At 38.3% G+C, this 24,836-nt stretch overlaps 1 long non-coding RNA gene across 1 annotated transcript; it reads left to right on the top strand.

The window, feature by feature from the left end:
• Positions 1–1,880: 1,880 nt before the first annotated feature.
• Positions 1,881–10,407, top strand: LOC109496563. The gene is made up of 3 exons (XR_002152687.3): positions 1,881–2,142; positions 2,580–2,743; positions 10,348–10,407. It is a non-coding gene; the product is annotated as an uncharacterized LOC109496563 (long non-coding RNA).
• The last annotated feature ends 14,429 nt before the right edge of the window (positions 10,408–24,836 follow it).

Genomic DNA, 24,836 nt, shown 5'->3' with positions numbered 1-24,836 from the left:
TTGTTAGTTATCTGTAATTCAAATTTAACTTGGTGTCCTGATTTTATCTGGCTACCCTACACAAGTAAGGCTCTGTGGAGGAGAACCAAGGTGCATAGGTGAACAGCTACAGCTGAGTCCTCAGTAACAATGTACAACAATGACCCACGTGAGTGACTGGATGTTCCAGGTGATTGGAGCCTCCAGATGACTGCAGCTCCAGGTGACAAATATCACATGGAGCAGAAAACTAGCTGAGCCCAGTCAGCGCACAGAATGCTGAGGGATTAAAAACTGGCTATTGGTGATGTTTGTTAAACAGAAATGGATATCCAAAACATGTGCTTTTGGTGAACTCTCTTTTTCTGTGGTCTGTAATCATTGGATAAGATAGGGATTTTGCTTATTCTTGAAGGTTTTGTAGGACTTAATTATAATTTTGGCTATGGTTAGTGTGAGTTTAAGTGTGGGTATCGATTTTGAACATTTCTTCAATTCCTTTTTGAAAAGATTTCCAACTAAAATTTTCATGATGTATGATTTTCATCCTACACTTGGAATTTAGAAATTTATTCCAATCCCCTTCTGCAAGGAGAGAGTTCCATGAAATCATACTTGTCAAGGAAATGATAGGGTAAATGCTTCAAACTGCTCCCTGAGACACATGGAAAACCATATCCTCAGAAGGTGGCTTGGTAAATACATAATCAGAAAAGGACTATTTAGTCATCTTGAGAACTTTTCTCAAAGAAATTGTCCTGAAATACTTTTTCCTGCTACAGAGATAGCCTTGCAAGGAAGCCACTCTTCTTGAATACACATAGAATTTTTTCAAGAGACAGCAGATACATATGCATTGTAGTCCTTGATTTTTCTGACTGCCCCTGTGCAGCACTGATGGATAGAAATGTCTGTCCAATTCTGGGGTTCATTAATAGGAAACCTAATTCCCTTGTGGCAAATCTAAGCCACATTCTCCAATATTACCTGTATAAAAAATAAAGTATATATACTTTTCCTTTATTCCTTTTTCATATTTTTAGGTGTTTTAAGAGCCCAGATGTGGAGAAGGGGTGTATTTTGGGTGTTCCTTAAAGGCCCACGCATTTTGGAACAAGACCATAAGAACACTTGGGGAGACAGCAAGACACAGAAAAGGGAAGAAGACCTGTAAGTCTATTTTTAGAATCATCCCGAGGGCAGAGGAAAACATGCTCCATAAGGGCAGCTTGCTACAGTTTTGAAGAGAGAGGGCTTGAGCCATGCAAGTCATTTGTCCTTCCAACCTCATTAATCAGGTGATTCTTTTGGGAGTGAGTGTATAGAGATGTTAAATGTGTTTGGTTGTAGATGTCCCTATACCTGTAAGAAAATATGGGAAATGGAAGATAAGAATTCCCCAGGAAAAAAAACAATGTGTGGTTCAACTGTCTAGGTGTCTGCCTACTAACTGAGTGTAACAGTATAGGCCTGAATCCCTGAAATTACTCTGAGATTTCTGAAATGACATTATTTGTGTACGTATCTAGATCAATCAGTGACTTTTTTTTTTGTTCAGTCACATTGTTACAATCTATCAGTTTTCTGCCACAGATAGCTACTTGCTTAGCATGGCCTTGAATTTTATGTTTACCCTCCGAGGGCTAGTTTACCTTCCAGAATCCTAAGATATCTCCCTGGGGCTCTGCATATTGATGATACTCTCCTAGTGTCTCTTCAAAGGAAGCAAAATTCTTGAAGACAGGGACATATTTTGTTCCTTCAACACGGGGAGAGTTCCATAAATTGCTCAATCCCAGTCTGGTGCCTCTAATTACTATGCTTTCTCACGTGATGGCCTGAAAAGTCAGGTGCTTTGCTTGCAACTCTGGGTGACCAGGTAGAGGAGTGTGAAGAGGCATTATGGGTGTGGAGGTCTGGCCCACGCTTCGTGGTTGCCATAGAAACCTGACGTCACGTGGCGACCGTGACGACTTTTTAATAGAGACAGAAGTGCCCTCCATAGCAGAGCAGGGGCCCGCCTTCAGGTGTTTGGGGGCGTTGTTGAGGGTGTGGGTCCCCGCGGTCGGGGCTGAACCGCCCTGGGATGGAAGGAGACAAAGGGATTCAGATCCAAGTTGCTTCGTTCTTGCCTTGGGAGTCTGCACGGCCGCTGTCTCGTAGGTAAAACCATTGGGAATCTCTCGCCCGGGCGCAGTTAGTGTGGGTCCTGCCCCAGGGGTGTCCTAGAGATGCTTTCCTTTAAAGACAGAGACGCGGGAGTTAAGACAGATAAGGACTCTGAGCCCGAGCCCTCTATAAAATGGGGATGAGAATGCTTCACCCACAGGATTGCTGAAAACAGCCAGTGATACAAATGAGTGAACTCATAGCCCTGTGTGTTCATGAATGTCTGTATGAATTCAGGCCACTTCTTTTCAACTTTGTTTTTGGAGGATAAATGAGAAAGGAGGAAAAAAAGGCTCCGTGAGAAGCCCATTAAAACATGTGGTTGTTACAATCACGACCCAGTTGTATCAGTGTCATTGCCACTAACCCAGTGTCTGGCATGGTGCTGAGCCCAATCATAGTGATTGCTGGATCTGTTTCTCCCTGTGCAGCTCTTCATGAGGGTGGCCCAGCTCATATCAGGTGCGTGAAGAGGGCAGGTTCTGAGGATGTGTGTCCTGATGGCTGCTGAAGCTTCTACTCCAGGTTCAAGGTCAGCGGTTCTCAGGAGACCCCAACACTTCACACCCCTGGTGGAAATTGATGCCTGGCACAAGTGAGTTAATAGTTCTGAGCAAAAAGTATGATGTGGAATAGCTCTTGTGAGATTCACAAAGTGGTCTAATGGGAGAAGAGTTTAGCAGGTGGAATTTCATTCCTTCAGCAGCTATATGATTTGTAGTAGCCCTTGAGGTCCATCTTAGAGAAACCCTTTTTTGCTGAAAAATAATTGTCTAGTTGGTGAAGGAAGTTTGTCTTTAACATGCATTTACAATAAATATACTTAAAATTTTCTCACCATATAAATAATAAATAGGCAATTCTCATGTACCTCATAGATGGGTGTGGAAATATGCAGTTGTTAGATCCTCATAGCAATTTGATATTGTAATATAGACTTCCCCCTGGTGATCAGAGTTTTCTTCCATTATATAATGACATTTTTAAATTTTAAATTAAATTAAATTAATTTCTATTTAATTTTATTTTATATTAAATATAATTTATTGTCAAATTGGTTTCCATACAACACCCAGCGCTCATCCCAACAGGTGCCTTCTTCAATGCCCATTACCCACTTTCCCCTCTACCCTACCCCCAATCAACCCTCAGTTTGTTCTCAGTGTTCAAGAGTCTCTTATGGTTTGCCTCCATGACATTTTTTTAAAGAGCCAGAAATTTTCCAAGTATTAGTTTAAAATGTCAGTAACTAGAATGTACTATTTATTTTATTATTTCATTTTGTTTTGTTTTGCTTTTTAAGTAGATTTCACACCCAGTGTGGGGCTCTAACTCATGACCTCGAGATCAAGTCACATGCTCCACCAACTGAGCCAGCCAGGTGCCCCTAGAACTTAATATTTTAAAAATCATTTGTTACCCTAGAGTTTGCCCTATTATAATGATACTCAGCCACACCATGTTCCCTAAAATAACCAGTTACTCATTGATATCATTATGACTATTTTCTTAATAGTTTTTCTGTACTTTGGAAGGAAATGGACATTAGCTTTCCCTAAATATTTGGATATATTTCATTGGAAATGATTATTTCTGTTTTGGTTCTATGTACCATGGATCAATTTGACAAGATGTATAGGGTGGATCTGTTAATACTATAAGAACATAATCGTGGGAATCTTTCATTTAATTAATTGCATCACAGAATTATGAATATATAAACACACATATTTTATTCAGGTATGATTAATGTCAATATACTATACACATTTAGTTTTTGCTTTAATAATTTTTGATATGTATGCACTTGTGAATCCAATACTGCAGTCAAGATAATGAAAATAACCACCTCAAAAAACTTCTTCATATCCCTTTGTAGTGCTCCCATCTACCTCCCTCCAGTCTTTCTCTCCTTGTCACTCTTACCCCATTCTCAGGCAACCACTGATATTCTGTCACTATGGATTAGGGTTATTTCCTATAATTTTATGTGAATGGAACCATACAATGTGTATTCTGTTTTGCCAATCTTCTTTCCTTCAACCTAATTATTTGTAGATTTATCCATTTTTTACATGCGTTAATATTTCCTTCCTTTTATTGCCTAATATTCCATTTTATGGATATACCACAATTTGTTCTTTCTGTTCACTTGGTAATGGGTGTTTGGGTTGCTTTCAATCTTATAAATGAAGCTGCTATGGACATTTAGATATGTCTTTGCTTGGACATATGCTTTCTCTCTCTAATGCTGAAGTGTATTTATTAAGAGGATTTGTAAGAACGCCTGGGTGGCTCAGTCGGTTAAGCATCTGACTTCAGCTCAGGTCATGATCTCTCAGTTTGAGAGTTTGAGCCCCATGTCAGGCTCTGTGCTGACAGCCCAGAGCCTGCTTCGGATTTTGTCTCCCTCTCTCTCTGCCCCTTCCCTGCACTCTCTCTCAAAAGAAAGAAAGAAACATTAAAAAAAATAATAAGAGGATTTGTAAAATTAACTTTGTAAGAAAGTGTTAAACTGTTTTGCAACATGGTTGTGCAATGTTTCATTGTCACCAGTAGCATATGTGAGTTCCATCCTCCACAACTCTGTCAGGACTTGGTATGGTCAGTGTTTTTATTTTAGCCATTCTCAGAGGCATACAGTGGGATTACATTTTCACATTTTCCTAATGACTAATGATGTTCAGCATCTTTTCATTTGCTTACTTGACATTTGTATTCCTTCTTTGGTGGAGCATCTTTTCAAATCTTTTGCCCACTTATTTATTTGGTGTTGGTTTTCTTTGTATTGACTTTGCAAGGATTTTTATTCTGGATACAAGTTCTTTATCAGACATAAGATTTGCAAATATTTTTTTTTGCAGTCAGAAGCTTGCCTTTTAATTCTTCCAGCAGTGTCTGTAAAAGAACAGAAGTTTTTAATTTTGAGGACATCTAAGTTTTAATTTGTTCATTTTTGGTTTTTATATTGCTTTTGGTGTCATATCTAGGAAATTTTCACCTCACTTAAGGCCACAAGATTTTTTCTTGTGTTTTCTTCTAGAATTTGTATAGTTTTAGCCCTTATACTTTTGTTAGTGATTCATTTTGAGTTGACTTTTGCATATGGTACAATATATGGATCACAGTTTATGTTTGTGTATATGGATACACACTTGTCTTGGAAGCATTAGTTGAGAAGGCTATCCTTTCTTCACTGAATTGACTTTGTAGTTTTGTCAAAAACCAGTTATCTATATATGTGTGGGTATTTGTAGACTCTTCATTTTGTTCCTTTGATATACATTTCTACATATGTCCCAATAGCACATTGTATTGATTACTGTAGATTCATAATGAGTCTTAAAATAATGTAATGCTTATTTTCCAACTGTCTTCTTCTTTTTCAGAGTTGTTTCCATAGTCTAGGCGCTTTGTATTTCCACATGACTTTTAGAAAAAGCCTGTTAATTTCTTCTCAAAAAAAATGTATGCTAGGATTTTTTGGAATTGCATTTCATCTATGATCACCGTGGGGTGAACAGACATCTTAATGATATTGAGGGTTTTTTATAAAGGTTTATTTATTTATTTTGAGAGACATGGTAGGGGCAGAGAGAGAGAGGGAGAGAGAGAATCCCAAGCAGACTCTGTACTGTCAACGCAGAGCCTGAAGTGGTGCTCAATCTCACAAATGACCTGAGCTGAAATCAAGAGTCAGATGCTTAACTGACTGAGCCACCCAAGGCGCCTCATGATACTGAGTCTTCTGACCCCTGAAGATGATATGTCCCTCCTTTATTTAGGCCTTGTCTAATTTGTCTCAGCAATGTTTTGCACTGTTCAGAGTATAGTCCTTGCACATCAGTGGACATAATTGTCTTATATAGATTACCTCTGTGTAGTTCATACTTTCTGATGCTGCTGTCAGCGGCAGTATTTTTTTTACCCAGTTTTGCCTATCCCCTCATCCCTCTCCCCCCTGGCAACCACTATTTTTTTCTGTGTATTTATGAGTCTGTTTCTGATTTTTTTGTTTGTTCATTTGTTTTATTTTTCATATTCCACATATAGGTGAAATCATATCGTATTTGTATTTCTCTGACTTATTTCACTTAGCTTAATACTCTGTACGTCCATCCATGTTGTGACAAATAGCAAGATCTTATTCCTTTTTATAGTTGAGTAATATTACTGTGTGTGTGGGGGTGTGTGGGCGTGTGAGTGTATAGCACATTTCTTTATCCATTCACCTATCATGGACACTTAGGTTACTTTCATATCTTGGCTATTGTAAATAATGCTGCAGTAAATGTAGGGTTATTTACATCTCTTTAAACTAGTATTTTCTTTTGGGGGGTGTAAATATCCAGTAGTGAAATTACTGAGTTGTATGGCAGTTCCATTTTTATTTTTTTGAAGAATGTCCATACTTTTTTCCACAGTTGCTGTACCAATTTACGTTCCCACCAACAGTTCACAAAGGTTCCCTTTTCTTCATATCCTTGACAGCACTTGTTATTTCTTGTCTTTTTAATATTAGGCATTCTGATGGATGTGAGGTGATATCGCATTGTGGTTTTGATTTGCATTTTCCTGATGATTAATGATGTTGAGTATCTTTTCATGTGTCTGTTGGCCATCTCTATGCCTTCTTTGGAAAAATGTCTTTTCAGGTCCTCTGCCCATTTTTTAAATCAAATTATTTGTGGGTTTTTCTTTTTTGCTGTTGAATTGTATATGTTCTTTATATGTTTTGGATATTAACCCTTTACCAGATATATTATTCACAAATATATTCTTCCATTCAGTAGGTTCCCTCAATGGTAGTATTTTTATTACATTTCCCAGGTATTACATTTTCACTGCACTGTCGGTAGCCAATTATTGCCAGGAATCTTTTTGGTTGAAAGCACATGTTACTCTAAGTCAGAAAAGATACTTGATGCTTAACACCTGTATTAGTCAGACTTCTCCAGAAGAACAGAATGATAGCGTGTTTATATATAGATAGAGATTTATTTTAAGTAACTGACTCATGAGATTGTGGAGGGTTGGCAGGTCCAAAATCTGATAAGGAAGGCTGGCAGGCTGGAGACTGAGGAGTGAGTTACAGTTGGAGTCTGAAGGCTGTCTGCTAGAGAACCACAAGGTGCTGATGTTGAGGATGAATTCCAAAGGCAGTCTTCTGGCAGAATCCCTTCTGGCTCAGGGGAAATCAGCCCTTTAGGCTGTTCAGGCCTTCAAGTGATTGGATGAGGACCACTCACCTTATGGCAGACTGCTTGACTCAAAGATGACCCGTTTAAATGTATATCTTCTTCAAAAGTAGTCTCACAGAAACATCCAGAATGTTTGATCAAATATTTGGACATTGTGGCCCTGCCAAGTTGACACATAAAATTTATCCTCACAATATTCATTTGCCTAGATTTCTATATTAGTTTTTAGATATTATTGGCAAAGTACTTAAACATAGGGAGAAAAATGTTCCAGAGAAAATTCTATAGGTCACCTTGAGAAAAATCAGTCACTAAAATGAAATAGATTAGTAGTGTTCAACCTTATATGTGTGGTTAAAATTGAATTGTGGAGTTTTCCTTCTTTATCCCCAAATAAATCCACCTTGATGAATTTCTGGGTTCTTGGGTGATAAGGAGGAGAGATTATGTATAACTGTGTGTGTGTGTGTGTGTGTGTGTGTGTGTGTGTGTGTGTATTGTTGAAGCTGTGAGGAATATGTATTATGAGGAATATGTGTGGTGAGTTACTGTGAGTTATGTCAGTTCTCAGTTGCTAGCATGTAAGGAGACAAGTCAGGATGGTTGCTGTATGTTTTTTTTTTGAGCTTTTCTTGGCCAGCATGGTTACCATTGTGGCTCTGTGACTCCTGTGGGACTTGGTACAGCCTGAAAATGCATTTATGATTCTTATCTGAATCACCCATTACTATGATAGTTGTTAAGTGTTGCTTTTATAATTCTGTCATTCCTTCTAGATATATTAATTGACATTCAAATGTTGGGTAGAGCTTCCCATTGTCCCCTTTTATTCATTCATTCATTCATTCATTCATTCATTCACTCATCCATTTATTTAACTATTATGCCTCATAGATTCTTATTTTGCTTAAAGGGTTACCATCTAGCATTATAATTATTTGTTTTGTTGGTCACATTGTCACAGAATTGGCCAGTTTTTTCCCCTTCAAGTTAGCTTCTGTGTCCACTTGTTTCCTCCATAGAATTCTTTGAGCATGGATTTTGTTCTTTGAGCCTGAGTATCTCCCAATCTGTAGAAAGGAAGTAATAATGTCCATCTCAGATCATCACTTTAAGGATTTAAAGAAAAAAATCTGAAAATAACTTGAAAACAACAACCTATAGCATGGGGCATGTAGGAGGACCTCAAGATATTAGTTCCTCATTCTAATTTTGCCTCCTTCATTCTGTCAACGTGATGCCCTGACATGAACATTATAGCATGACTACCAGAGAGAATACTTGGACATGAAACAGCAAGCAGGGATGAACCCACATTTCTATGATGTGAAGACTTCAGTGTCACTGATGTGTGCAGGGAGGGGGCTGTGGGATGGAGCTGTGGAAGAGGCACAGCATCACTGCATAGCTTCCAGTGACCTGAGTGGGGACAGGCGAGAACATGCTCATCCCTTTCCTCTGTGTTTCATATGCTTTCCCTTCCTCTAGCTTTCCTTTCTACCCCATGTGCTGTCAGGTGTTGTCAGCCTGATCCATCTTTTATTAAATTTTCAATCCACCTGTAAACTCAGGTTTTTTGTAGCTTAAAGATAATTGCTTAGATTTAAATTAATTTAACAGATATAAGGAGTGATGTTTTAATTCTATAATTTCTTCTGCGTTTATTAGTTAGGATTCTATAAAACAAAACTCCTTTTGTCAACTACATGGTTACACTGTGGTATGGTACACACAGAAGGGAAGGATGAATGCTTACTTCTTTTGCACTGTGTCCACTTTTAATTTTTAAAAAATTTAAAAAATGTTTATTTATTGATTTTGAGAGAGAGAAAGCGAGTGAGCAGGGGAGGGGCAGAGAGAGAGGAAGAGAGAGAATTCCAGGCAGGTTCTTTGCTGTCAGCACAGTGCTCATTCTCACGAACCGTGAGATCATGACCTGAGTAGAAACCAAGAGTCGACACTTAACTGATTGAGCCACCCAGGCACCCCCTATGTCCACTTTTTAAAATAATGGGTTGTTTTCCTTGGATCCTCCAAAGGTGAACAATGAGTTTGTTTCGTGTGTTGTTTCTTTTTCTTTAAGAATGTCATCATGAACTCTAGATGTTTATATACTTGAGGTTTTAGTCTTTAGTCATTAATGTTTTTGATGTTCAATTGTTCTATCTTAGGCCTGTGGGAGACTCTTTGGGTTGGCTTTTGTGTGTATGATATGCTTTCTGATATGAGCTGTTTGGTCCAGGGTCATCTGGAATCAGTTATTTCTTCAAGGAAACCTGGTTCTTTTAGGGGAAAATATTTTAGAGGATTAGGTCTGGGAACTAGAGATGCTCATTGCTACTGGGTTGGTCACTATTGATTGTCCTTTTTACTACATGGAGCCTGTAAATATGTATTATATTTTTATGGTAATATACATCATCTCCTTCCATCCTGGGCTTATAGGTTCCTCTGTCACCTTATAGGTAATCATTTTTATCAGTTGGTTTTTTTTTTTTAATTTATGTCAAGTTAGCTTATAGTGCAACAATGATTTCAGGAGTATATTCCTTAATGTCCCTTACCCATTTAGCTCATCCCCCCTCCCACAACCCCTCCAGTAACTCTCTGTTTGTTCTCCATATTTAAGAGTCTCTTTTGTTTTGTACCCCTCCCTGTTTTTATATCAATTTTGCTTCCCTTCCCTTACATTCATCTGTTTTGTATCTTAAAGTCCTCATATGAGTGAAGTCATATGATATTTGTCTTTCTCTGACTAGTGACTAATTTCACTTAGCATAATACCCCCTAGTTCCATCCACGTAGTTGCAAATGGCAAGATTTCATTCTTTTTGATTGTCGAGTAATACTCCATTGTATATATAAATCACATCTTCTTTATCAGTTGGGTTTTAACATTCCAGTTTTAAAAGATATAATTTGCAATATACATATATTAGTTTTCTCCCCTGTTCCTTTTTTGTTTAATTTTTTTAACGTTTATTTATTTTTGAGACAGAGAGAGACATAGCATGAGCAGAAGAAGAGCAGAGAGAGGGGGAGACACAGAATCTGAAACAGGCTCCAGGCTCTGAGCTGTCAGCACAGAGCCCAACGCGGGGCTCAAACTCACAGACCGCGAGATCGTGACCTGAGTTGAAGTCGGACGCTTAACTGACTGAGCCACCCAGGCGCCCCTCTCCCCTGTTCATTTGTAAAAGATGCCATATTGTACACCAGTGTTGTGCAATAAAAATTTCTGCAGAAATGAAAATATTCTGTATCTGTGCTATCCAACTTGGTAGCCACTAGCTGCATGTGGGTGTACAGTGTCTGAAATGTGGTTATTGCAACTAAGGAACTGATTTTTTTTAATTACACTTACTGTAACTAATTTAAATTTAAATAGACCTGTGTGGCTATGAATACTGTATTGGACAGAAACAGCTCTAAACATTTTTCTGCGCCTTGCCTTTTTCACCAAACAATATATCCATAGCAGTACAGAGAGGGAGTCCTCATTGCTTTTCTTTCTTTTTCTTTTTTCTTTTCTCATTGCTTTTCTAGCTGCATAGTATGCCAGGATATAGATGTGCCATAGCTTATTCATACAACTCACTATTGGTGGACAGCTGTTTGTTTCTAGTTTTCTGCTGTTATGAATTTTTCTTTAAGGAATAAACTTGTACGTATGCCTTTTCATTTTTTGTATTATTTCTTTAGGATAGATTCTTAAAAGAGAGATTAGTGGTTCTAAGAGGAAATACATATGTAATTTTACTAGAGAGCTCAAATTCCATCCACAGGGTTTGTACCATTTTATATTACCTTTAGTGATGCATGGGAATGCTGATTTCCTCACAGACTATCTAATTGGTGAGAAGAGGTAGGTTTTTTCCCCCCTTTGAATGTCTTATCTTGAGTTAGGTTGGGCAATTTTAGATGTTTAGGGAATTTTTGGTGCAATACTTGTTTGTGTGTATTGCTCCTTTGTTCTTTCCTGGTGTGTGTGTGTGTGTGTGTGTGTGTGTGTGTGTGTATGGATATTTCTGTCTTCATTTTTTCATGACTATCTATATATTTTTAACATAACCATTTGTGATGTAAGTTGTAAATATTTTTCCCAATTTTATTTTGATGAGGCCCCAATAGTTCATTTCTGCTTTTGTTTCCCTTGCCTCTGGAGACATGTTGAGTAAGAAGTTGCTGCAGCCGAGGTCAAAGAGGTTTTTGCCTGCTTTCTTCTCTAGGATTTTGATGGTTCCCTGTCTTACGTTTACATCTTTCATCCACTTTGAGTTTATTTTTGTGTATGGTGTAAGAAAGTGGTCCAGGTTCATATTTCTGCATGTCGCTGTCCAGTTTTCCCAACACCACTTGCTGAAGAGACTTTTTTTTCCATTGGATATTCTTTCCTGCTTTGTCAAAGATTAGTTGGCCATATGTTTGTGGGTCCATTTCTGGGTTCTCTATTCTGTTCCATTGATCTAAGTGTCTGTTTTGTGCCAGTACCATACTGTCTTGATGATTATAACTTTGTAATTAATACATCTTGAAGTCTGGGATTGTGATGCCTCCAGCTTTGGTTTTCTTTTTCAGGATTGCTTTGGGTATTCGAGGTGTTTTCTAGTTCCATACAAATTTTAGGATTGCTTGTTCTAGCTCTGTGAAGAATGCTGGTGTTATTTTGATAGGGATTGCATTGAATATGTAGATTGCTTTGGGTAGTATCGACATTTTAACAATATTTTTTCTTCCAATCCATGAACATGGATTTTGCTGTAGTTTTTCCATTGCTTCAATTTCTTTCATAAGCTATCTATAGTTTTGAGTGTATAGATTTTTCACCTCTTTGGTTAGATTTATTCCTAGGTATGTTATGGTTTTTGGTGCAATTGTAAATGGGATCAATTCCTTGATTTCTCTTTCTGTTGCTTCTTATTGGTGTATAGAAATGCAACCAATTTCTGTGCATTGATTTTATATCCTGCGACTTTGCTGAATTCATGGATCAGTTCTTGCAGTTTTTTGGTGGAATCTTTTGGGATTTCCACATAGAGTATCATGTCGTGTGCGAGGAGTGAAATTTTGACTTCCTCCTTGCCGATTTGGATGCGTTTTATTCCTTTGTGTTGTCTGATTGCTGAGGCTAGGACTTCCAATACTATGTAGAATAACAGTGGTGATAGCGGATATCTCTGCTGTGTTCCCAACCTTAGGGGGAAAGCTCTCAGTTTTTCCCTATTGAGGATGATATTAGCTGTGGGTCCTTCATATATGGCTTTTATGATCTTGAGGTAAGATCCTTTTATCCTTTCTTGAGGATCCTTTTACTTTCTTGAGGTTTTTTATCAAATAGGATCCTGTATTTTGTCAAATGCTTTCTCTGCATCTATTGAGAGGATCATGTAGTTCTTGTCTTTCTTTTATTGATGTGATGTATCACATTTATTATTTTGGGGATATTGAATCAGTTCTGTATCCCAGGTATAAATCCCACTTGGTCGTGGTGAATAATTCTTTTAATGTATTGTTGGATCAGGTTGGCTAGTATCTTGTTGAGAATTTTTGTATCCATGTTCATCAGAGAAATTGGTCTGTAGTTCTCCTTTTTAGTGGGGTCTTTGGTTTTGGAATCAAATCAAGGTAATGCTGGCTTCATAGAAAGAGTTTGGAAGTTTTCTCTCCATTTCTGTTTTTTGGAACAGCTTCAAAAGAGTAGGTGTTGATTCTTCTTTAAATGTTTGGTGGAATTCCCTTGGAAAGGCATCTGGCCCTGGGCTCTTGTTTTTTTGGGAGATTTTTGATTACTAATTTGATTTCTTTACTGGTTATGGGTCTGTTTAAATTTTGTATTTCTTCTTGTTTCAGTTTTGGTAGTTTATATGTTTCTAGGAATTTGTCCATTTCTTCCAGATTGCCGAATTTACTAGCATATAATTGCTCACAATATTCTTTTATTATTGTTTGTATTACTGCAGTGTTGGTTGCGATCTCTCTGCTTTAATTCTTGATTTTTTCTTTGGGTCCTTTCCTTTTTCTTTTTGATCAGTATGGCTAGGGGTTTATCAATTTTGTTTTCTTTCAAAGAACCAGCTCCTGGTTTCATTGATCTGTTCTACTGTGTTTTGTTTTTTTTTTTTTTTTAATTTCAATAGCATTGATTTCTGCTCTAATCTTTATTATTTCCCATATTCTGCTGTTTTGGGATTTTATTTGGTGTTCTTTTTCAAGCTCCATAAGGCATAATGTTAGCTTGTGTATCTGAGACCTTTCTTCCTTCTTTAGGAAGGCCTGGATTGCTATATACTTCCCTCTTATGACCGCCTTTGCTGCATCCCAGAGGTTTTGGGCTGTGGTGTTATCATTTTCATTGGCTTCCATGTACTCTCTAATTTCCTCTTTAACTTCTTGGTAAGCCCATTCATTCTTTAGTAGGATGTTCTTTAGTCCCCACGTATTTGTTGTGTTTCTAAATAAAAAAAAAATTAACGCTTATTTATTATCAAGAGACAGAGAGAGACAGAGCATGAGCATGGGAGGGTCAGAGAGAGAGGGAGACACAGAACCCAAAGCAGGATCCAGGCTCTGAGCTGTCAGCACAGAGCCCGATGCGGGGCTTGAACCCACAAACTTTGAGATCATGGCCTGAGCCGAAGTTGGATACCCAACCGACTGAGCCACCCAGGCGCCCTTCTAAATTTTTTCTGGTGGTTGATTTTGTGTTTCATAGTTTTGTGGTCTGAAGATATGTACGGTATGATCTCAATCTTTTTGTACTTGTTGAGGGCTGATTTGTATCCCAAATATGTGATCATTCTGGAGAAGTTTCCGTGTGCACTCGAGAAGAATGTGTATTCTTCTGTTTTAGGATAAAATGTTCTGAATATTTCTGTTAAGTGCATCCAGTCCAGTGTGTCATTCAAAGCCATTGTTTCCTTGCTGATTTTCTATTTAGATGATCTGTCCATGGCTGTAAGTGGGGTGTTGAAGTCCCCTGAGAATGTAAGGTTTATTTGAGCAACATGTTGCACTTCCCTTAGGCATCTATTTTGTCCCTGACACTGTCATATAGATTCAAAAATTAGTTCTGGGGCACCTAGTATTTAATTCCCTGGGTTTAGGGATGTTCCCCATTCTGATGCTGAGCCACTTCCCTATGGGTAGGTTTAGGGATATTTATTCATTATTATTTTTTCACCTTCAAAACCAAGACACTTTTATTATAGCTAAAAATGGGTAATGCACAAAAGGAAAAAAAATCATTAAATACCCTTGAAAGTCTATTTCCTATGGATAAGCACTGTGATCATTTGTATATTTTTCTATTCCACTATGCAGATATAATTACACATTTTTAAGATTATGATTGCTTCATCTATTTATAGTTTTATAAATTACTTTTACATGCTAAACGCATTAAAGTCAATTCAAGCCAATCAATATAAGCCCTCAGGGAACTGAGACAAAGTGAGAGCAGAGCTAGGAAGAAAGCGTAGTTTCCTGTGTTAAAGAGAAAGCTCCATGTTAGTGGAAGAAAAAAGATCCTTTTAATTTTATTGGCCCATGAATTGACAGAAAGATTAATGTAATGATAGAAAGTAGTGACATAGGCCCAATTACATTAAAAAAAAACCTAGAGGATGACTAAAATAACATTTCACACCAGTGGAGGTACAATGCACGATTAAGAAGTAGTATTAAGATAGATAACCATAAGTTTAAAAAGTAAATAGGGGTCCATTTATCTTTTCTTAATAGCAGGATAGATTCCAATTGGTTCTGAATGAAATGTAAAAAAAATCCATATGAGTATTAGAAAAAACATAGGTGAATTATTCTATAAACTGGAAGTGGAGGCAAGTTTCCTCAATATAAATCAATATCCAGGAACATTAAGGAAAAATATTGATATATTTGACAACATAAAAATAACATGACAATTCTGCATGGCAAAAACATGCTAGCCAATTAAAGACATTGGGAGACACATATTCAGCCAACATCTCTAACAAAGCGTTGATATCCCTGCTATATAAATGCTTATCAGTACAGGCATCATAAAACAACAGCCCTATCAAAGACATGTAAGAAATATAGCCTGTTAACAGAAAAAAAAAAAGTTTTCTTTAAATGTATGAAAAGTCTCCAGCTTGCTTTAATTAAGAGAGATGCAATGAAAAACTACACTAAGATATTGTTTCTTAACTATTAGATTGCCAACGATCCAAATGTTTGTCAATACACTCAGTTGGTAGGAATGTGGGAAAACATGTCCTTTCTTACCCTGCTCACAGGGGTGCAAAATGGTACAATCACTGGAGTAGATCTATTTTTTACTTTTTTTTAATTTACTTTTTTTTATTTTTTAAAATTCACATTCAAATTAGTTAGCATATAGTGCAACAATGATTTCAGGAGTAGATTCCTTAGTGCCCCTAACCCATTTAGCCCATCCTCCCTCCCACAACCCCTCAGTAACCCTCCGTTTGTTCTCCATATTTATGAGTCTTTTATGTTTCGTCCCCTTCCCTGTTTTTATATTATTTTTGTTTCCCTTCCCTTATGTTCATCTGTTTTGTCTCTTAAAGTCCTCATATGAGTGAAGTCATATGATATTTGTCTTTCTTTGACTGACTAATTTCACTTAGCATAATACCCTCCAGCTCCATCCATGTATTTGCAAATGGCAAGATTTCATTCTTTTTGATTGCCGAGTAATACTCCATTCTCTCTCTATATATATCACATCTTCTTTACCCATTCATCCATCGATGGACATTTGGGCTCTTTCCATACTTTGGCTATTGTTGATAGTGCTGCTATAAATAAGGGGGTGCATGTGTCCCTTCAAAACAGCACACCTGTATCCCTTGGGTAAATACCTAGTAGTGCAATTGCTGGGTTGTAGGGTAGTTCTATTTTTAGTTTTCTGAGGAACCTCCATACTGTTTTCCAGAGTGGCTGCTTGCATTGCCACCAACAATTCAAGAGAGATCCTCTTTCTCTGCATCTTTGCCAACCTCTGTTGTTGCCTGAGTTGTTAATGTTAGCCATTCTGACAGGTGTAAGGTGGTATCTCATTGTGGTTTTGATTTGTATTTCTCTGATGATGAGTGATGTTGAGCATTTTTTCATGTGTTGGTTGGCCATCTGGAAGTCTTCTTTGGAGAAGTGTCTATTCATGTCTTTTGCCCATCTCTTCACTGGATTATTTGTTTTTTGGGTGTTGAGTTTGATAAGTTCTTTATAGATTTTGGATCTAACCCTTTATCTGATATGTCATTTGCAAATATCTACTCCCATTCTGTCGGTTGCCTTTTAGTTTTGCTGATTGTTTCCTTTGCTGCCCAGAAGCTTTTTATTTTTATGAGGTCACAGTAGTTCATTTTTGCTTTTGTTTCCCTTGCCTCTGGAGACATGTTGAGTAAGAAGTTACTGCGGCCAAGATCAAAGAGGTTTTTGCCTGCTTTCTCCTCGAGGATTTTGATGATTCCTATCTTACATTGAGGTCTTTCAACCATTTTGAGTTTGTTTTTGTGTATGGTGTACGAAAGTGGTCCAGGTTCATTCTTCTTCATGTTGCTGATCAGTATTCCCAGCACCACTTGCTGAAGAGACTGTCTTTATGCCATTGGATATTCTTTCCTGCTTTGTCAAAGATTAGTTGGCCATATGTTTGTGCGTCCATTTCTGGGTCCTCTATTCTGTTCCATTGTTCTGAGTGTCTGTTTTTGTGCCAGTACCATACTGTCTTGATGATTACAGCTTTGTAGTATAGCTTGAAGTCTGGGATTGTGATGCCTCCTGCTTTGGTTTTCTTTTTCAAGATTGCTTTGGCTATTCAGGGTCTTTTCTGGTTTCATACACATTTTAGGATTATTTGTTCTAGCTCTGTGAAGAATGCTGGTGTTATTCTGATAGGGATTGCATTGAATGTGTAGATTGCTTTGGGTAGTATTGACATTTTAACAATATTTGTTCTTCCTATCCAGGAGCATGGAATCTTTTCCCATTCTTTTGTCTTCTTCAATTTCTTTCATAAGTTTTCAATAGTTTTCAGTGTATAGATTTTTCACCTCTTTGGTTAGATTTATTACTAGGTATTTTATGTTTTTTTGTGCAACTGTAAATGGGATCGATTCCTTGATTTCTCTTTCTGCCGCTTCATTATTGGTGTATAGGAATGCAACCGATTTCTGTGCATTGATTTTATATCCTGTGACTTTGCTGAATTCATGGATAAGTTCTAGCAGTTTTTTGGTGGAATCTTTTGGGATTTCCATATAAAGTATCATGTCATCTGAGAAGAGTGAAAGTTTAACCTCCTCCTGGCTGATTTGGATGCCTTTTATTTCTTTGTGTTGTCTGATTGCAGAGGCTAAGACTTCCAATACTATGTTGAATAACAGTAGTAAGAGTGGATATCCTTGTCTTTTCCTGACCTGAGGGGGAAAGCTTTCAGTTATTCCCCACTGAGGATGATATTAACATTGGGTCGTTCATATATGGATTTTATGATCTCGAGGAATGCTGCTTGTATCCATACCTTCTTGAGTTTTTTTTTTTTATCAAGAAAGGATGCTGTATTTTGTCAAATGCTTTCTCTGCATCTATTGAGAGGATCATATGGTTCTTGTCCTTTATTGATGTGATGAATCACGTTAATTGTTTTGTGGATATTGAGTCAGGTCTGCATCCCTGGTATGAATCTCACTTGGTCTTGGCGAATAATTCTTTTAATGTATTATTGGATCCAGTTGGCTAATATCTTGTTGAGGATTTTTGCATCCATGTTCATCAGGGAAATTGGTCTATAGTTCTCCTTTTTACTGGGGTCTTTGTCTGGTTTTGTAATGAAGGTAATCCTGGCTTCATGGAATGAATTTGGGAGTTTTCTTTCCATTTTTATTTTTTGGAGTAGCTTCAAAATAATCGGTGTTAAATCTTCTTGAAATGTTTGGTAGAATTCTCCTGGAAAGCCAGCTGGCCCTGGACTCTTGTTTTTGGGGAGATTTTTGATTACTAATTTGATTTCCTTACTGGTTATGCATCTGTCCAAATTTTCTATTTTTTCCTGTTTCAGAGTTGGTAGTATATATTTTTCTAGGAATTTGTCCATTTCTTCCAGTTTGCCCATTTTATTGGCATATAATTGTTCATAACATTCTCTTTTTATTGTTTAAAAAAATTTTTTTTTCAACGTTTATTTATTTTTGGGACAGAGAGAGACAGAGCATGAACGGGGGAGGGGCAGAGAGAGAGGGAGACACAGAATCGGAAACAGGCTCCAGGCTCTGAGCCATCAGCCCAGAGCCCGACGTGGGGCTCGAACTCACAGACCGCGAGATCGTGACCTGGCTGAAGTCGGACGCTCAACCGACTGCGCCACCCAGGCGCCCCTCTTTTTATTGTTTTTATTTCTGCTGTGTTGGTTGTGATCTCTCATCCTTCATTCTTGATTTTATTTATTGGGGTCATTTCCTTTTTCTTTTTGATCAAACTGGTTAGTGGTTTATCAATTTTGTTAATTCTTTCAAAGAACCAGCTTCTGGTTTCATTGATCTATTCTATTTTATTTCATTTCAATAGCATTAATTTCTGCTCTAATCTTTGCTATCCTGTCTGCTGCTGGTTTGGGGTTTTATTTTCTGTTCTTTTTCCAGCTTCTTATGGCATAAGGTTAGGTTGTGTATCTGAGATCTTTCTTCCTTCTTTAGGAAGGCCTGGATTGCTATATACTTTCCTCTTATGACCTCCTTTGCTGCATCTCAGAGGTTTTGGGTTGTGGTGTTATCATTTTCAGTGGCTTCCATGTACTCTTTAACTTCTTGGTAAGCCCTTTCATTCTTTAGTAGGATGTTCTTCAGTCTCCAAGTATTTGTTAGCTTTCCAAATTTTTTCTTGTGTTTGATTTCAAGTTTCATAGTGTTGTGGTCTGAAAATATGCACAGTATGATCTCAGTGTTTTTGTACTTACTTAGGGCTGATTTGTGTCCCAGTATATGGTCTATTCTGGAGAACATTCCATGTGCACTGGAGAAGAATGTATATTCTGCTGCTTTAGGATGAAATGTTCTGAATATATCTGTTAAATCCATGTGGCCCAGTGTGTCATTCAAAGCCATTGTTTCCTTGTTGATTTTTTGATTAGATGATCTGTCCATTGCTGTGAGTGGGGTGTTGAAGTCTCCTACTATTATGGTATTACTATCGATGAGTTTCTTTATGTTTGTGATTAATTGATTTATAAATTTGGGTGTTTCCACATTTGGCGCATAAATGTTTACAATTGTTAGGTCTTCTTGGTGGATAGACCCCTTGATTATGATATAATGCCGTTCTGCATCTCTTGATACAGTCTTTATTTTAAAGTCTAGATTGTCTGATGTAAGTATGGTTACTCTGGCTTTCCTTTGTTGACCATTAGCATGATAGATGGTACTCCATCCCCTTATTTTCAATCTGAAGGTGCCTTTAGGTCTAAAGTATGTCTCTTGTAAACAGCATACTGATGGATCTTGTTTGCTTATCCATTCTGTTACCCTGTGTCTTTTGATTGGAGCATTGAGTCCATTGATGTTTAGAGTGAGTACTGAAAGATATGAATTTGAGTTGGAGTTGCTGGTGGTGTTCTCTGGTACTTTCTAATCTTTGTTGCTTTTGGTATATATGTGTGTGTGTGTGTGTGTGTGTGTGTGTGTGTGTGTGTGTGTATTTTCATCTTTACTCCCCTCAAAGAGTCCTCCTTCAAATTTTCTTGCAGTGCTGGTTTAGTGGTAACAGACTCCTTTAATTTTTGTTTGTCTGGGAAACCTTTTATCTCTCCTTCTATTTTGAATGACAGCCTTTGTGGATAAAGAAGTCTTGGCTGCATGTTTTTCTGATTCAGCACACTGAATATATCCTGCCACTCCTTTCTGGCCTGCCAAGTTTCTGTGGATAGGTCTGCTGCAAACCTGCTCTGTCTTCCCTTTTAGTTTAGGGAACTTTTTTCCCTTTCTGCTTCATTATTCTCTGCTTGCCTGAGTATTTTGTGAATTTGACTATGATATGCCTTGTTGATGGTCGGTTTTTGTTGAATCTAGTGGGGGTCCTCTGTGCTTCCTGGATTTTGATGTCTGTGTCTTTCCCCAGTTTAGGAAAGTTTTCTGCTATGATTTGCTCACATAATCCTTCTACCTCTGTTTCTCTCTCTTCCTCTTCTGGGACCCCTATGATTCTGATATTGTTCGTTTTTAATGAGTCACTGATATCTCTAATTCTTTTTTTTTTTTTTAATTTTTTTTTCAATGTTTATTTATATTTGGGACAGAGAGAGACAGAGCATGAACGGGGGAGGGGCAGAGAGAGAGGGAGACACAGAATCGGAAACAGGCTCCAGGCTCTGAGCCATCAGCCCAGAGCCCGACGCGGGGCTCGAACTCACGGACCGTGAGATCGTGACCTGGCTGAAGTCGGACGCTTAACCGACTGCGCCACCCAGGCGCCCCTGATATCTCTAATTCTTAAATAGTGCTCTTTTGCCTTAATCTCCTTCTTTTTTTCTGCTTCATTATTCTCTATTATTTTGTCCTCTATATCACTGATTCTCTGTTCTTCCTCATCCATCCTTGCCGCCGCTGCATTCATCCATGATTGCAGCTCAGTTATAGCATTTTTCATTTCATTCTGGCTATTTTTATTTTATCTCTGCAGAAAGGGATTCTGTTTTTGGCTCCAGCTAGTATCCTTATTATCGTGATTCTAAATGCTGGTTCAGACATCTTGCTTGTATCTGTGTTGGTTAAATCCCTGGCTGTCGTTTTTTTGTGCTCTTTCTTTTGGGGTGAATTCCTTTGTTTTGTCATTTTGAAGGGAGAAAAGGAGTTAATGAGGTAGAAAAATTAAAATTAAAAAATCAAAATTAAAAAAATATTAAAATTAAAAAATTAAACACACACACACACACACACAAAATCGGATAAATGATGCTAGATCCTAGGTGTGTTTTGGTCTGGGTGTTGAAAATGGTTTGACAGATTAGAGAAAAAAAGGGGGGAGAAAGGAAAAAAAAGGAAATCCTTTGAGAATTTGAAAAAATGAATACACTGAGGTAGACTAAAATGAGATGATGGAAGTAAAATAGAAATTGAAAAAATATACACAAAAGTTATGAATATAGTAGAAAAAATTAAAGAAAAATATTTTTAATAACAATTAAAAATAAAAATGATTTTTTTCTTTTTCTATATTCAAGAAAAAGAAAAGAAACCAAAAAGCAAAGAAAGAGAAAAAAAGAAAAAAAGAAAATAAAAGGAAATCCTTTGAAAATTGAAAAAGTGAATACTCTGTAGTAAACTAAAATAAAATGATTGAGGTAAAATAGAATTTGAAAAAAAATTACACAAAAGTAAAAAATATAGTAATAAAAATTAAAGAAAAATATTTTTAAAAAATTGAAAATAAAAATGAATTTTTTCTCTTTCTGTATTCAAGAAAAGGAAGTGTGAAAGTGAAAAAAGAAAAAAAAAAGAAAGAAAGAAAATTGAATAGATGGACCTGCTAACAGAGTAAAGTAGGACTGAAATTACTTTGTTTTTCCCTGGAAGTCAGTCTATGTAGTGCTTCATAGTCCATAAACTAAGCTGGTGGTGAGACTTTTGTTCTTGAAGAAGGAAGTTGGGCCAGTTGGGCAGTGCTCAGTGTACTGGCTCCTCTCTCCACTAGATGGCGCTGCTAGACTACTGGGGTGGAGTATTGTGGTGCTTGTAGGTGTGCATGCGCATGTGTGAGAGCGGTGAAAATGGTGCCACCCAGCTACCCAGTCTGTTTTACTAGATCAGCAATCATGCACCTGTCCTCTGTCTTCAGCTTTCGTCCACTCCTGGCCTTTTCATTCTCCGTGACCAGGCCCCAGGCAGTACCTCTCTCCCTAGTTTTGTCTCAGATGCGGCTGTTTTCCCTGTCCCCTTATTTCTGAAGGACTGTGGCTTTGACCTGTTCTGCCCCTCTGCAGGAGTTTCTCACTGAGCAATGGCTGAATGAGCAATGGTTGAATGTTGGCTGCAACCAGGAACACTTGCTGGACCCTGCTGCTGCTGATGCCCCAAGACTGCAGCCAGGTGCCAGCCCACCCCAGAAAAAGTTCGCGAGATAGTGTAGCAGCAGTGTTTCAGTGATTATGGAAAATCACACACACATCCGGCACCAGGCTTCACCCTTAATGACCTTGTTCCAGCACCAGTAAATGTGGCCAGTTTCTGGGGTCTGCTGGTTCCAGGTGGCCCCAACAGTCTCCACCAAATTCCCTTCCAACAGTGGAATGACCTTTCTGCATGTGGCCTGAGGACCTCCCAGACCCCACTCTGTTCCTGGGGATTCGCCCTTCCCACCAGAACACTGCCAGGTATTGAGCTGCAGAGTTGCAGCCTTTGTGCTCCCCTTGTTTACAGTCTTAATGGAATTTAAATACTTTCCTTTCTCCTGTCTCCCTTTTTAGTTTAGTCCCTGCAGCTGTTTCCAATTTTCCACTTTCTCTCCAGCTGCTTTTGGGGAGGGGTTCTTTTCCCGTATTCTCCACCCCCTCTAGTCTCCATCCTCTCTCCACTCACAAAAACACCTCCCTTTCTACTCCTTCTTACTCCCCAAGTTCACTTCTCTGGGCTGCGTACGTGTTGAATTCTGTGGTTCAGATAGTGCAGTTTGTTGTGTTAATCCTCCAGTCAGTTTTCTAGGTGTGTTGGATGGTTTAGTGTTGGTCTGGGAGTATTTCATAGACGCGAGACACACAAAAAACTTCCATGCTGTTCCGCCATCTTCCACTGGAGTAGGTCTAATAGTGGTCCCCAAAGATACTGGGTCCTAATTCCTGGAACATATAAATATTGCCTCTATTGGAAAGGGTCTTTGCAGATGTGATTGGCTTGATGAGTTTAGATATAGATACAATAATAAATACAGGTATTCATGCTGGCACTATTTGAATAGCAAAAGAATGGGAACAACCTAAATATTCATCAATTGTGTAATGGATGAATAAACTATCACACAATCACGCAACAATGGACACTAAATACGGTATAAAGGAAAATGATGAAAATTTCCACATAGGGCTGTCAAGGGATCTCCAGAATGTTAAGTGAAAAAGTCTGCATACATGAAGATGTAAATAGTAAGGTATTTTTTATCTAGGGAAGAAGGGAATGTAAATATAAAAATATTTTCTTGTATTAAATTTAAAAGGAAAGGACTTTATTTGGGGGATTAGAAGAGGTAGATACACTTCTCCCTGTTGCTCCTGCTAGGTGCAGCTGAAATCTCTGGATATTACATGTGCAACAAATATAAGACTCTGAAAGGTGGAGATGAAAAAGGCAGCCTGGCTTGGGACTTTGGGACTCGAGTAATGACACACGGTGAATTCCCTTGGTTGTATCCCAGACTGGGTGCTGGAGGAGTAGGGGACCAAAAAATGCCAACAGGAAAAGTCAAGAAAAGCCCCAAGAAAATCTCTTTTCTGGACAAAGAACCATTAAAGGGGAAACTTATCAAGACGGTTTTCAGACTATGACTGCTCTAACACCACAGAATGAAGCAGAGCTCTACCTGCAGCATTCCAGCAAAGGCTGAGTGGGGACTGTGGATTCTACACTCACTTGATTGGAATAAGGCACCCATCCTCACCCTCTGAAGGATTATGAGAGAAGACTGCATGTGGAACAATGACTTTAATCCCAACCTGGGGGAAATGAGCACCTCTCCTCATGGTGTCAGTGGAGAGCATTCAGGGAGCCTGCCTTCCACCCATATTAAGTGATGCTGAGGCACTTGCCTTCTTTGGGCTGATGTCAGGAAGCTGAAAAGCACGATGGAAGTTTCATGGGCATCCAGTGATGAGGATGCCTCCTCCCTTCCACAGTGTCAGGGGAGACCACATGGAGGGCAGTAAGGAAGTGTCTTCCTCACCTGCCAGGGTGGTGTCAGTGGAGGCCTGGTGGGAAATGAAATCCTGCTTCTACCAAGCAGTAACAAGGCACCCCTTCCCTTCCCTTCCATTCCCATGCCCACCCCACCTTCCCCATGTCAGTGGAGGCTAAGTGGGGAACCTGGACTTCTTTGCCATCTGTCTCTGGTTAGGAACACATGCTTAGAGTTGCAAACATCCATGAAGTGATAGTGATACCTCATAGCAAGTTTGTGGTGAAGACTAAATCCAGCCAACAACATGAAGAACTTATCCATAGGCCCTACTTAACTAAATGTTATGTTAATATTAGCTGTCTATGCCCTCAGATCAGATAACTTATATAGCTCCTTTATCTGCCCCCTTTGGATAGGGTCTGACACAGTTCAGCATCACCTTGGAATCCTTTTCTAAACCCTCACCTGAAACTCTCTTGGGGAAAATGGGACTTCTGTATCAAAGGCCATTCATGTTACTCAGCTGCAATAATACAGGCCTTCGAAAACAGATTTTCCCGTTTGACATAATAACGTATGCAAGAGTCTATTTTCCCTTCATTCCTC

The sequence above is a fragment of the Felis catus genome, chromosome X (assembly GCF_018350175.1).
Source record: "Felis catus isolate Fca126 chromosome X, F.catus_Fca126_mat1.0, whole genome shotgun sequence".
In the NCBI taxonomy this organism is placed as follows: Eukaryota; Metazoa; Chordata; class Mammalia; order Carnivora; family Felidae; genus Felis; species Felis catus.
Note: the sequence above shows the minus strand (reverse complement) of the source record. Positions and strands in the feature narration are given on the sequence as shown.